The sequence below is a fragment of the Felis catus genome, chromosome A1 (assembly GCF_018350175.1).
Source record: "Felis catus isolate Fca126 chromosome A1, F.catus_Fca126_mat1.0, whole genome shotgun sequence".
NCBI classification, from domain to species: domain Eukaryota; kingdom Metazoa; phylum Chordata; class Mammalia; order Carnivora; family Felidae; genus Felis; species Felis catus.
Window position 1 is genome coordinate 66894391 of NC_058368.1, and position 13154 is coordinate 66907544.

General features: G+C 41.9%; 1 long non-coding RNA gene across 2 annotated transcripts in view; it reads right to left on the reverse strand.

Annotated features, from left to right (window-relative positions):
• LOC123384686 overlaps positions 1-13154 on the reverse strand; it is a 61819-nt gene that overhangs the window by 26694 nt on the left and 21971 nt on the right. For both annotated transcript variants that reach the window (XR_006596146.1, XR_006596147.1), the window contains exons 4-5: positions 11508-11566; positions 10376-10466 (exon numbers count right to left, since the gene is read on the reverse strand). This is a non-coding gene — a long non-coding RNA (uncharacterized LOC123384686). The remainder of the gene's footprint in view (positions 1-10375; positions 10467-11507; positions 11567-13154) is intronic.

Consider the following 13154-nt stretch of genomic DNA (forward strand, 5'->3'; position numbering starts at 1 on the left):
AATAAATGGTCATTTCTTCTGGTTTGATAGTGGGTGGCAATCAGTGAAAGAGGTTGCTATAAGACTTAATTCCTTTACTAGTGTCCTACCCTCCCCGCCCCAACTCCATCCCTGAAGTACATGTCAAAAACAACCAGGGACATGAGTACGTTTGACATACAAATACCACTTTCCCTTGATTTTTAAAACTGAACTGTGGGAAATAAGAAGTGGCATTAAAGGAGCTGTCACTCCCCGTGTAACTGTTAGAGTTAACTGAGAAAACAAGCCCAAATGATTCTCCTGGTGAAACAGTGCTGAATCAAAAGTTGGTCTGGCCAGCAACCACCTGGACCGGGTCTCCACCGAGGAAGGACTGTGTCTGTGGCGTGAACCAGAGGAAGGAGAGAGTCCATCTGATCATGCCAGAAACTCTATAGAGGGAATCACATCCCTTGAAGCTCCCAAGGGCAGGGGACCAAGCGGAATGCTCATCTGTAGAGAACAGTTGTTCTGTACTGAGAACAGCTACAAAAAATTAAGTAACCAACCAGTTCATGGTGGGTCTAGATGAGGGAGATCTCTCGACTTCTTGCAAGGAAGTGAAAAAAACCCATGGGAAAAAAATATTTTAAAGCTATGGGTGTAAATTATGGGAATGTCCAAAACTGGCCAAAAAGAGTAGGGAGGAGAAAAGACATCAGGATTTGGGAGGCATTTATTCATTCATGTGTTCAACAAACGTTTATTGGGCACTGACTGGCTCCAGCCACTGATCGAGCTTTGGGTTACAGACCCTTCCCAAATGAGCTTGCACTGCATTCATTAAAATTAATGTCTGCCATTAGTGCGTTGCTCGAAGAGAGAAAAAGCCATTCATAATTTGTCCGGGGTGCTAACTCTATGCTTTGCTTTAGGACTGTACTGTCTGTTTGGTCAATGAAACCACCAAAACTCCCAGTAGAGTTTTGCCCATTGATTCATTCAAGTTCAGTTCCAAAAGGCTGTCTAAATGCATCAACTTTCACATACGGAGAGGAAAATTAACACCTACACCTGTTCTGGGGGGTATTAGAAACATTAGCCCACAAAATGGCATCCAAGGCTAATATTATCACCTTCTCACAGATGAGGAAACTGAAGCTCAGAGATGTCAAATGTCTTGCTCATGCCATGCAGCTATTTAGTGGGAGAGGATTTTGAATCTACGTCAGTCCTCCCAGGCCTGTCTTCCTCCACATGAGAATCCATTGAGCTATGTGAAATCACTTTATAAACTGCAAGGTGTTACATAGATGTAGATACGTCTATTAACTATTAACTCTTAGTTTATGTTTAAATATCAATTCTTACAGTTGATGAAGTCCCAGTATGATGACTGTCCTTTCATTATTGTTAGTGAACTGATTCCCAAGCACCTTCCTCTCATGTGATTTTTTTTTCACTTGAATTAATGGTATAAAAACAGGGCCAAAATGTATCCTTTTCTCCATAGATACCTATCACAGAGGTCCTTGTCCAGAAGTGGTCTGTTCTGAAGAATTTGTGTCCTCAAGCTAGACCCGGGCTCTCTGTGTATTATTCTCCTATGTTAAAGATTGGGTTTTTTTCTAATTAAGCCACTCCAGCAACAGGAACTCAGTGAGAATGAAAACAGCAGAATCTATACAGTTTCTAACCAATTGCACCTTGGATACAACCCCACAGCTACTAACCAAATTTTCTTTATAATCACTTTCTGAATGTCAAGAAGCATCCTTGGGACAGAAGGGATCTTTGCAGTTTAATTACCAGACTCTAGAAAAATACAAATGAATCTTTGGAACCTGAGCAAACACTGCTTTGGGAAATTTCTCTACTGCACATTGACTGGGGGAGCAGTGAGTGATGTCAGGGCCCTGAGTGAATAAATACTGAGCTGCTTAAAACTTCATTGTTTCCCTTTCTGGGGAAGTTGGAATCAACTCAACTGAAAGAATCAACTGTGGTGACTTTCCGACCTTCTGTTGTGCAGAATGAACGAACAGTCTGTTAAGGAGAGTCAAATATCTCATAGACAGTGTGAAAGGAAGGCAGGCTATTAATGATTCACATTAAGTTTGTAAGGCGTTAAAGACATAAAAATGTTTTAAAATGTTTTAAGTAATAAATGTAATTTATTTATTTAATGTATTTAAATGTAATAAAAGTTTTAAAATGTTTATTCTCTTCTCTAAAGTTTTCTTGCCAGTTACATTCCCGTCCTGTGCGCCTTCTGCATGAAGTTGTGTGCACCGTGAAGGTTACTTTGTAGGTTGGTTCTTAATCACTGTTGTGCAGCTTCACGCTGTAGAGGCTTCCAAAACCACTGTAGTCTTTTTTCAACGTCCATCTGAAGCTACGTGTTTTCTGTCAACCTAAGGGTGTTTTCACGGAAGCTCTTCATTTGTACGGTGTTTTGCAATTTACCAAGTGCTTCTTCTACAGATGTTCTCGCACTTTGGCTTTCACACCATTAGGAGGTGGGACGGTCCGCTGGCATTTTCTTCGATTTGCAGATGGAGACAAGGCGCCTGAGATGCAGAGAAATGCCCCAAATACTCCACAGCCAGATAGCTAGGGACTGCTGGAGCCCAATGCCGGCAGCAGTGTTCCCAATAACCTCCCTACCTCTGCAAGGAAACCAGTCTGGGTTCCACGTTGAGCTGTCAGATTTTCCACTTAAAAGTTCCAAGATCTGCTCTGACATACAAATGATAGCATTATCAAGCTTTATTAACAGAAAGAAAAAGTTCAACTCTCCGTTTCCCGTGAGACCTTCTAGAGCGACCTTTAATTCTTCAAGTAATTTTTTTATTTCGGGCCAGATGGCATAATATACAATCTGCGCCCCCAATGGAACCATGTTTATTTTCAGTCAGCTTAAACTCCTGTGTCCACTCTATTTAGGATATTTCAGATCCATGTTCAAAAGCTGCTTGGCTGTCCAGCTATTGGTCGATTGGTCGGTGGGGGTGAGGGAATGATGCTAAAATAGTGCCAGCTTAGCTGAATTTTAAGGAGTTATTCACGGGAACAAAATGTTTGGAGCCAGCATTCTACTGGGCATATGTATTTGATGCTAGATCCTGATTTTGTTTACAGTTACTTAAGGAGATTCTCTCTTTTTTTTTTTCTTTTCTTAAATATGCATCCTTAGCTGGTCTGTCTCCATCAATTTAACACGTGTGAGGGATATTCCACATTCTTGCCATATGATGAGGGATACTGCTGATCCTGTATCCAGCCACATCTGTAGCACCTCGGCCTCCACCCGGGGTGTTAAACAGATTATTTTTCTATCACTCTTGCCCATACTGAATACGCTGAATGCCGTCCATCTAAACTAGCTAGCCCCCTCTCACAGCCTGAGTCTCTATTATCGGCAGCCACAGCATGCATATTTCTATTTAGTTTCCAGTCCTTAGGGAGTCCTCTCTCTGTGCCCTTCCTGAGTCACAAAATCTTTCGATTTTCCCTTTTCTGTTACATCTCCTGAAATACTCATCTTTGAATGTGTATTCGGAATGGTAACAGATAGCTTTCCCACCGCAGTAACGTGCCCCTGCCTGCTTTGAATTCTGGCACACGGCAACAATGCCATCACCTTATGCATGCTTGCCTGTGTCTTCTGGCTGGTTTTAGTCTCCGTGCAGGTCTTGCTGCAGCTGCCATAAGCACAGTAGTTGACAAGCTGTTCTAAAATGCGTGCCCTTCTTCATTCCAAACCCTCGCCTGTTTGCTTAGGATGTGCGATTCCATACCGATCTCTTGGTTAAGGCACTAGTCAACTATTCCTAAGCTGCCAATACCGGGACCCTTCTATAAACCATCCCATATGAAGTAGCAGATTCGTATTTGCACACTGAGCCCTCTAGTATAGACAATAACAGAGGCGCTAAAATGCCATTGAGAATTATGGCTTGAGGGGTGCAGGTGTGCAATAAATAGACTGGCTTTCCTACAAACAGCGGACTTCATCGCAAGGGCAAATTCAGCATTAGGAAAGAAAGGCGGGAGGGGGTACTGGTCTCTTCGCCCCAAATGCCCTTAGAATGGCACATCTTTTCTTTGCAATTGAATCCGGAAGATGACAAATGTATTCCTGTATTGTTCAAAAATAGCTGATCTTTATTCCTATTTATGTTTTCCAGACTACCATAAAATTGCTAGAGGCATAGGTATAATATACTCGATGTATCCTGAGGATTTTGATCCTTTGAAAGAGAGCAGTTGCCAAGGTGGGGTTCTGGGATATGATTTTGTTTCCTTTCCGGATACATTTTCTTAGGAACAAACAAGCCTTTTGCCAGCTATGATTTACCCAGGAGAAAGCGTGACTAAAAGCATCTCAAGCACAAGAAGCTTTCTCTGACTGAACGGTCAAAACAGGCCTGCCTTTCCCCAGGAGCAGACTCGCTCAAGTAGCTCTTAATTAGCAATAATTTGCACTTCGACTTGGGAAAGAAGGATGTCACAGCCCTTGACAAATCTTTATCAGGATTCCCATTTTAGAGGCTGAGCAAAGGAGGCACAAGGTCAAGCGATTTGCCAACGGTTGCGGCAAATCTTTCAATCGGTGTTTCCACAGCCCCTGGTATCACAGGGACAAAGACGTGCTCCCACGGAGCTATCAGCAGAAAGAGAGAGCAAAAGGAAGACATTGGTGGAAACATGGCTAAAACCTGAGGCTTACGGTACAGAGAAACAGCCAGGACAGCTTGATACAGGGAGACGGCCGGGTAGAGCCTGCCTTTAAGTGGGCAATGAGATCGGTTGGTAACCAACCCTCCATGTTTACGGGCAGAAAGGAGTAACAGAAATAGCCATCCAGTTATTGAAGATGTTTTTACCAAAGGGCTCCTATGTAAATGGCACTGTTCTAGGCATCTTGTGGAAACGTACAAAGAAATACTAATTTAATCTTTTAGGAGTTTTCCATATAAGCAGGGAAACAGGGCATATAAGCATAACTGAATGCACTCAACCATGAAGTCCCAGTACCTAATGTAAGTACTGGGGCATAGTAGGTGCTCAATAAATGTTTGTCGAACTAATAGCTCTTCACTCACTAGCAAGCCTGAATGTACACTCTGCCACAGTGGTTGTGCATGTGATCTGACTGCCTAAAGTTTACATAGCAGGTTTTAGGGAAATCACACTTAAATTGGTTGTTAGAGAAAGTTTAAAAACATGTTTAAGCTTTAATTATCAATAATTTCTGACTTCCAAAAAAAGTTGCAAATACAGCAAAACAATTCCTATGTCTTTCACTAAATCTTTCTTCATTAAAAAATTGTTTTGCTCCTGTTTCAGGTTTTTACTTAAATTCTAGTTCGTTAACATATAGTGTAATGTTGGTTTGAGGAGTAGGATTTAGTGATTCCTCAGTTACATAGAACACCCAGTGCTCATTACAACAAGTGGCCCCCTTCATACCCGTCACCCATTTAGACCATCCTCCCACCTACCTTCTTCCACTGACCCTTGGTTTGTTCTCTATAGTTAAGAGTCTTTCTTATGGCTTGCCTCCCTCTTTTTTTCTTTCTCCTATGTTCATCTGTTTTGTTTCTTAAATTCCAAGTGAGTGAAATCATATGGTATTTGTCTTTCTCTGACTGAGTTGTTTTGCTTAGCATAATACATTCTAGCTCCATCCATGTCATTGCAAGTGACAAGATTTCATAATTTTGATGGTTGAGTAATATTCCATTGTATATATTCACTCATCTTCATAGGTTAACATCCTACATAACCACAGAACAATGAACAAAACCAGAAAGTTAACATGGTTACCATACTATTAACTGGTCTACAGACATTCAGATTTCACCAACTGTTCCATTAACAGCCATTGTCTGATCTAGGATACAATACAGGACCACACATTGTATTTAGTTGTCATGTTTCCTTACTTGTAATCGGAATCTGTTCATCAGTCTTTCTTTGCCTTTCATGACCTTGGCACTTCTGAAGAGCACTGCCCCATTATTTTCTAGAATATTCCTCAGTTGGAATCTTTCTGATGTATCCTCTTGATTAGATTTGCACTGTGTCCTCTTTTGGCAAGAATTCCACTGAAGCGTGTTGTGCCCCTATCAAGCACATAACGTCAGCGTGTCTCATTCTGGGTGGCGTCCATTTTCATCATTTGGTTCTGGTGGCACCTGAGTTTCTCCACAGAAAGGCTACCATTTTCCCTTTGTAATGAATGAGCTTCTTATGGGAAAACACTGAGATTGTGCAAATATTCTGTTTCTCATTATACTTATGCCCATTAATTTTATTATCCACCCTTGATTCTTGCCTACAATAGTTATTACTGTGGTGTTTGCCAAGTGGTAATTTTCTACTTCAATCATTCCTCCCTCGTTTATTAATCAGCATTCTGCTATAGAGAAGAGTTATTTCTTATCCTATTTATTGATTTAACTGTTTTTAAAATAAAGAATAGGATTTCATGAGGGCAGGGTGTTTGGTACTAACAGATGGGAGAAAAAAGCAAGCAATGGGTGCGTAACGATAACCAGCTTGAGTGAAGGGCCTGTGATCCTAAGTGTCATTTGCTGAGAGTAAAAAATAAAAGTCTTCTGACAGGTTCTGAGGAGGCAGGAGCATGATCAAAGGGCTAGTCAAAGAGGGACATCTTCGGTACAATTGATGGTGGAAGCCTGGCAATGAATTACAAGGCATCTAAGGACGTCTCAGGTAGGACAGGAGGAGGATGAGTTCATTCATAAAAGGCGAAAAAGGTACTTCTGTCAACCTTGGTGACGAATCAGTGCAAAAAGAATGGTAATCACTTCCGACGGTGACTGGAGAGGTAAAAAGTGCTGGGAATTTTGTAGGAAAATACAAGGGGCATTCCTTCAGTTAGCAGTAGCTTCACCGTAAAGCATCCATAAGACGTCCTGGAGTCTGAGAAATGAAGGAGTGTAAGCAGCCAGTGTTGGAGGGAGGGGCATTCCCGAAAGTGGGAGTCTGGGGGGGCCACTGACCCTTTACACCTGATGCTACCTCAGCCAGGGTGAATCATGCTATCTTGGCCAGGTAACGTTGGGCAGGGCCAGAGTGCTCCTGAGAGTATTTAGCTATTACATAGCTTTCTGCATTATTGCAAAAGAAGAAAGGAAGCATCCAGGGTCCACTGCAACTCCCCGCCCCCACCCCATGGGCCTAGCATGTGGAAATCTGCTCCATGTTTGCAGTTCTCCTCGGCAGTGAGCAGGAGACGTGTGGAGTTGGAGGGAGCACCTGAGGTTAGCCTTATTCCATATTCTCTGCCAGCCTCTCCCCAAAGAAGTCTGGTTTGAGCATCACCTCAGGGCTTGAGTAACCCTCCAAGTATCTTGACAAGGCCGGTCCTAGCCCTCCATGTAAATATGCTTGAGATACAGCTTTGGGGACAGCAGGAATTTGAACAAACTAGAACTCCTTTCTGTTCTTTCTTTGGTTGATGAGAACAAAGATCACTTCTGTGAACCCCGTCCCGAGCCTTGTAACGCCATCAGAGCATTAGCGCGTTCTCACCACCAGCCTTTATAGGGTGACTAAGCCTGTCTGACAGGCAGCGGTGGCCGAGACTGGCATGTCTCTCTTTTCTCTAACCCTTAATTGAGGGCTAGCCCTAGCGAGTGGAGATCCCATCTTTCAAATTGGTAGGGCAGCGGTAAGGAGATACTCCGAGAAAAACTGTGGAAAACCTCTCAAATTCCTTTGCTGAGACACAGAGCATTGAGTCCCTGGTTGGGCTTTTGTGTGGCCAGGAGGGTCAGGACATTGGCCTGAAACCTGTAGCAGAAGAGAGGGGCAGCCCAGTCACCATTGCACCAACCCCCTGGCTTCCAGAGACTGGATTTTCATTTTTCTACGGAGAGAGAGCACAGTGCTGTGGATTAACAGCAAAGCTTCAGATTCAGACCTGTGTTCACACCTCGGCTCCACCAATGACTATGTGACCTCAGACAAGCCATCTATTCTATACCTCTGTTTCCTCAACCACAAAATGGTCTTTGGGTAGCACTCAGGGAGTGGCGGCCATGATTAATATTATTGGTGAAACTTGTCCCGTGGCTGTATTCTGATGCTTCTCATCTTGTAGTTCAGAAATCTGGGGTTTTTTCCTCATGATTACTCAGATTGCCTTTTTGCACCCCTGCCATCCACTATTCTCTTATTCTCGGGAAATTAGATAATGTCGACTAGCCAGTGTTATGCATATGGGTGCAGTTTATTAAGATATCATCTATTTAAAATGTCATAATATAATATTTAAGTATCAGTGGGTAAAAACCAAAGCAAAGTTCAACAAACCCAAACTACTGCTTGCAACACACAAGTGAAACTTGACTATAGGTTTCTCATTACACTCATTTCACCCTTAACTAATTCACCCCTGTGCCTGGGAGAATCATTCTGGACAGCCACACCACAGCGTGTACTTTGTTTCTTTATTTTTACAAGTGCAGTTTAGTTTCCATTATTTGTGATAATTCTTAATAGCATATATTATACAAATAATGATGACCTAGTATTATGAGACCTTCCTGAAGATCACTGTTATTAAGTCTTGCTGAGAAGTGGGGCATGACTGCCAAACTTTTTATAGGAATTACAGGGTTACTGGGCTTAAAGCAAGGTATGGCGGGACCCAGCAGTTCAAGACAAATACACAAGACTGGTAAAGTCAGGTCTAGAGGCAGTGAAGAAGGAAATTAGTGGACAGGAAGTATTGTTCAAGGGCTAGGTGCCAAGAACCTCATAGAATTTCTGTGAAAGAATCACTTGCATTAATTATGTACTGTGATTCCCTTAAAGTAAGGGTAAGAAGTCTTTGCCCAATCCAGATATATGCCTATACTGAAGAATGAAGGAGCGTGTGTGTGTGTGTGTGTGTGTGTGTGTGTGTGTGTGTGTGTGTCCTCTAATTTCCTGGAAGATCAGGACAAAGATGGAAAGTCAGAGGCACTGTGCTTAAGAATCATCACGAATAAGCAGTGTTTTTAAAAGCCCAACCGTGCGTGGAGTTTGGAATCTTGCCCTGAATATTTCTCAGGATTCTATTGAAATATCCTCTTTGTCAGTAAGTTTCTCGTACAGCCTAGAGAAGGAAGTTATAGGCACGGTGTTAGACCAGTTAATATCCACAATAGCTCCGGCGGGAGGGGGGTGGGGGAGTGACATGTGTTCAACCTCTACTTTCTCCCTAAGAAACTAATCTGTGGCAATGTGCTCTTGCCTAGCTTCTGAACATGTGCCCACTAAACCCTTAGAGAGTAGCAACTTGTGCCAGGCAGGTAAAAAATGATAGTTTTTATTATTTTATTCCATGTGAACCTCCTAGTGTGTGGAAAGGTGATTAAAACTTTCTACGGCCTGATTTATTTTCATGCCAATTTGCAAGGCTGCCTTAGCATTTCTACATTCCTTATAATTTGAGCATTTATTACCTACTTTACAAGGCACTTGTGTAATATGATATCAGACTTGAAAGTGGTATTGTATGTACAGAAACTCTATTAATAAAAATTACTAAGTAGTTGCTATTTGTTTATAGTAAAAGGAGACTCACTAATACACAAGACGAAAGATTCCTCTGTGCACAGTGACTGAATTAGCAATTTGGAGACTCTTTTTTCTGGTTTAGCTATCTGAGAGACTGACTTCGACAAGCTCCCTTGGACAAACTTATCTCAGCTACTAACTTGTCCCTTCCGATCCAGGTATTTTTGATTTGGACACATGAAAGAGTCTCTATATGAGTTTTACAAAACTTACATCAAGCTATGTTTTAAATCACTGCCCTACAGGGGCGCCTGGGTGGCTCAGTCGGTTCAGTGTCTGACTCTTGGTTTCGGCTCAGGTCGTGATCTCCCTGTTCATGAGTTCAAGCCCCACATCGGGCTCTGCGCTGACAATGTGGACCCTGCTTGGGGTTTTCTCTCTCCCTCTCTCTCTCTCTGCCCCTACCCCGCTTGCTCTCTCTGTCTCTCTCAAAATAAATAAATAAATAAACTTTAAAAAATTTAAAAAAAAAAATCACTGTCCTACAGAATGTTGACCTGGTCAATGCAAGTGCTGTGTTGACCATGAGACCCGTATGTAGCTATAATATCCCTCACTCCACTGACAAACCAAATGGAATAAACTGAGTTTAGGTTGCCTCTCTCACAGTGTATTTCCTCTCAAAGCATTTGTAACCTCCCTCTCAGACCTCAAATTCTGTGAAGAACTGGAACCTGAAATGATCGCCTCAATTGACTCTGTCTGCAAGCGATGCAAATATCCGTCCTCCCCCCGATCCCATTTCCGTTCCAGAAATTAAATTAGCAAGATGTGCTGAGTGGATGCTACCCCAGCCCGCGGAGTGTGATCTTACCCAGCCAAGTGGGGTGTGATGCCCAGAGACGTTGATGGGCTGTGGCTTCTCCTCCTCTCTCCCTCCTTGAGTCATCTTCACAAAGAAGGAGCTAAAACAGTGGTTCCCAAAGTTTAGCCCTCAGGCCAGCAGCATCAATAGCATATGTTATAAATGCAGATTCTCAGGTCCCACCCCAGACCTACAGAATCAGAATCCCTGGGGTTGGGAGCCCACTGTATCTTCGCCCTGAGGGTGGAGAAAGACTGATGGAGAGAAACAGTCCCATGCCTGACGGCCAGAGGGTATTTGCCACCAAGATTTCTTTTTAACTACAAATTTGCCGAGTCCAAGACCCTAGCATTTTCAAAGAATTCACACGGGGTTTTGTTTATTTGTACATGTTTTTTCTGATGCTCGGCTAAATTATGCCTAATTCAAATCCAGAATGAATTCAGCTTGACCTATTCCCATTTTTTTTTTTAGTTTAAAATTCATAGCAATCTTTACCCAACTCCCCCCTGTTTTATTTCCTTCTCAGACAATCAAACATTCACCCACTACTCTTCTGACTAATCCCAACTCATTTTCCATTCTCACAGGAAACAAAAAAACAAAATTAAAGAAATAAATGTTAGGAATACATCAAAGACCACATACAAGGTGCCCATTACACCTTACTGCTGTAAAGCCTTCCTGGACACACCCCCTCTGAATTTTAATTCTCAAAAATAATTCTAGCAATTGCCTTCACACATGTAACATACATGTGTAATTATGTGTAATGTATGAAAGTCAAGTATTTAATCCTTATGTGGTTCATCCTTGATCAGAGCATTAGGGTTATTGGAGGAAACAAAGAATTTTATCAATGAGTCTCATAATCCCATTTCTCAGATGAGGAAACTGAGGCACAGAAAGCTTGACTAGATAGAAACATTAGGCAGAAGTCTCCTTTTTGGCTAGCTCGAAATGAAAACCTCTTAACGTCAAATTTCCAATTCAAATACATTATAATCAAATAAATGATTACACTCCATCTCCTGTATTTATGAATAAAATTCGGATTATTCATGTGCACAGTGTGAGGCTTGAATGTAATCATTATTATCAGCAGCATTTATTAAGCAGCTACATAGGATACAGCACTTACCTTTAGTCTATGGGAGTGACAAAGGAAGTAAGAGGTTTTCATCTGTGATCTGGAAAAGCCTAGAGGAAATGGGAACAAATGAAAATTATACAAATGAAAACAGGCACAGGTGATATACAAATAAACATAGACTTAAGTGGCAGAGAGATAGTGTTCGCCAAATATTCTCTTTCTTGCCCCACATTCCCAGCCTCCCTTGCAGTTAGATTGGCCACAGGATTAGTTCTAATTGACCGTGAGCAAAGGCCAAGGCACCTGCTCGAGGCACCTGCACGTCCCCTCCATCCCTTTGTTTCCCCTCTATGGCAACCTTGGAGGCCATGTATTCCACATGGTGAAGCTGAAAAATAAGGAGGGAGGGCTGCCCAACCCGCGTTAAGTGCTGACCTGAGAGAGAAATAAAACATTATTGTATTAAGCCTTTGAGAATTGGGATTTTTCTACTGCAGCACCTCATGTTAATTACCCTGACTAATTCAACCTGGAAATGTAAAGCTGTGCTATGCACCTGCACTTCCCCTCCAATTCACACTCCCCTCATCAGGAATGCCCCCTACCACCTCCTTTGTCCATGTAACCGAATCCTAATCTTTTACAACCTAAGTCAAATGCCAAGTCATTTCATTCATTAGACAAATATTTTTGCACACCTAGTATGTATCAGGTATGCATTCCTTCTTGAGGATTCAACTAAGACAGGCACACCCATGCCCTGATTTCACAGAGCTTAGACTACATCAGGGAAGAAAGAAAATCTAACAAGTAATTATACTCCATTCCCCGAACAGAAGTAATTTCTTCCTCCTCTGAGCTTCGGCAGATCCTCAGACACACTTAGCCCTTTCTACCCTCCAGGACTGTTGTTATTGGTAACATTGTCTCCCTTGCCTGCCAGGTGGTAAGCACTTGGATGGTAGGGGATTGATTTTATTTATGTGTGAGTCTGCCACAGCCTTTTGCACGTGGGAGACTCTCTGTAAACAATGACTGAGGACATAGATGGGGGGGATATGTTAGGTGTGTGCAAGCAATTGCTAGAATTATTTTTGAGAATTAAAATTCAGAGGGGGTGTGTCCATGAAGACTTTATGGTGACTCTTCAGGAGCATCTGATTGTGATCTAAGAATCGATAATTAGTATTTTCCTCCAATGTACGGGCACGTAGGAAACACTTCATACATATATTAAATGAATGAACTGAATGAATGGGTTATCCACTTCCGTATTGATCAATGGCTCTCCTGATTGAATGAATTCCTACCCTAAGGTATCTTCAGTAAATTAAGGAGACATACCATGCATTTTTATGGTAAATGAAGACATTTCCAAGCCACAGAGCAGCTGGAACATTTTTTTATCTTGAAAAATCAATAGACTTTCACTGTTTCTGGTCATTTAAACCAACTCAAATGTAATTTTCTTTATAAAGTAAAACTCAGTTGGCAAAGTTAAGAAGGCTCTTGTTTAAAGAGTGGTGAACTTCTATAAGATATGAACTGGTGATCTTCTTAGGATTCTGCTAATCTAAAATAATTTGCAGGATTGAAAGAAAGTACACCGACTTTCATAGTAATCTAATGAGCTCAATTTACCAAAGCTTCTACCTTTCATAAAAAAACAAAATGGGGTGCCTGGATGGTTCAATC